General features: G+C 42.5%; 1 pseudogene; it reads left to right on the top strand.

Annotated features, from left to right (window-relative positions):
* The first annotated feature begins 619 nt into the window (after window positions 1–619).
* The window catches only part of LOC104803887, a 2,938-nt pseudogene continuing 2,278 nt past the window's right edge, over window positions 620–1,279 (top strand).

A 1,279-nucleotide genomic window follows, 5' to 3' on the forward strand; every position in this document is an offset into this window, starting at 1 on the left:
CCTCCCACTTTCCCTCTCAGGCGTCGAAATCGTCGACGAATGGGGTAATTACCGTTCTGATGCAATGCCTCTGAAGTATATGCGTTCTATCGGTATCTATCTCTGTCTCCTTTTCTTCTTGTTCTTCTCCGTTTTTTCCTTGGCACGTTTTGCTTCGAGCAAATTCTTTTTCAACACTTTTTCGACAAAATCCGCAGTTGTTTACATGTGGTTTTGACTTTTTTGGTGACGAAACTGTCGAATTGTCCGATCGATACCCAAATCTGGGTGTTTTTACGTGTCTCGGTGTTTGGAGTTTTCCCCGTCGGATTGGGTCGTTCCGCAATGGTGAAGAGACCCTGAAGTGAGACAAGTTCTAGGATGCTGGAATCACAGATGATCGAAAATTTTCGGGTACTTTTGGCCATTTCGGGTGAATTATATGTTCTTTTTGTTCATTGACTGTTATGGCAAACGTAGAAAGGTATTATTAGGTTGCTTTTAGGACAACATTATCACTTAACCATAACTGGAAGTTACTTGAACTGGAGACAATGACCTAAAATTTTCAGTTATTTTGGTAACCAAAAGTATGAGTAATGTTTAAATGCATGTGTTGTTGTTCTCTCAATGATACAGATTCCTTAGCTACATGTGGCGTAGCTGTTTTCTATACTTTGCAATCCCGTGTCTCTATCCTGAGGTTTGAACGGGTTCAGTGCTTCAGTTTCTTGCATCAAGGCTTTGCGAGTCGCTAACTATCGGGAAAATGGTCGAGAGACCTAAGTTCAATGGGTTCACTGGAGGGCATAATAACAGCTATTACGATTACTATAAAAAACTCGGTGAAGGTTCAAACATGTCCATTGATAGTTTACAGACAAGTACTACTGTTGGTGGTTCTGTATCCATGTCAAGTAAAACAAGTAGTGTTGGGTCCAATGATTCTCATACCCACATTCTAGCTTATCCAGGTCTGAAATCTGTGTGAGTTACTCTGGCACTGCAGAAAATAGTGTTTATCACCCAGGCAATGGCAACCATGAGCTTAGTGATGACGCCCTTGCGCAAGCTTTGATGGATGGTAGATATCCGGTTGAACGATTGGGGGATTGCAATGATTGGAGTATAGATTTAAGGAAACTCAACATGGGTCCAGCATTTGCGCAAGGAGCCTTTGGTAAGCTGTATCGAGGAGCGTATAATGGAGAGGATGTGGCTATTAAGATCCTCGAGAGGCCAGAAAACGATCCAGAGAAGGCGCAACTGATGGAGCAACAGTTTCAGCAGGTCGACAGTT

This window comes from Tarenaya hassleriana, unplaced genomic scaffold, assembly GCF_000463585.1.
Source record: "Tarenaya hassleriana unplaced genomic scaffold, ASM46358v1 Cleome9, whole genome shotgun sequence".
Lineage (NCBI taxonomy): Eukaryota > Viridiplantae > Streptophyta > Magnoliopsida > Brassicales > Cleomaceae > Tarenaya > Tarenaya hassleriana.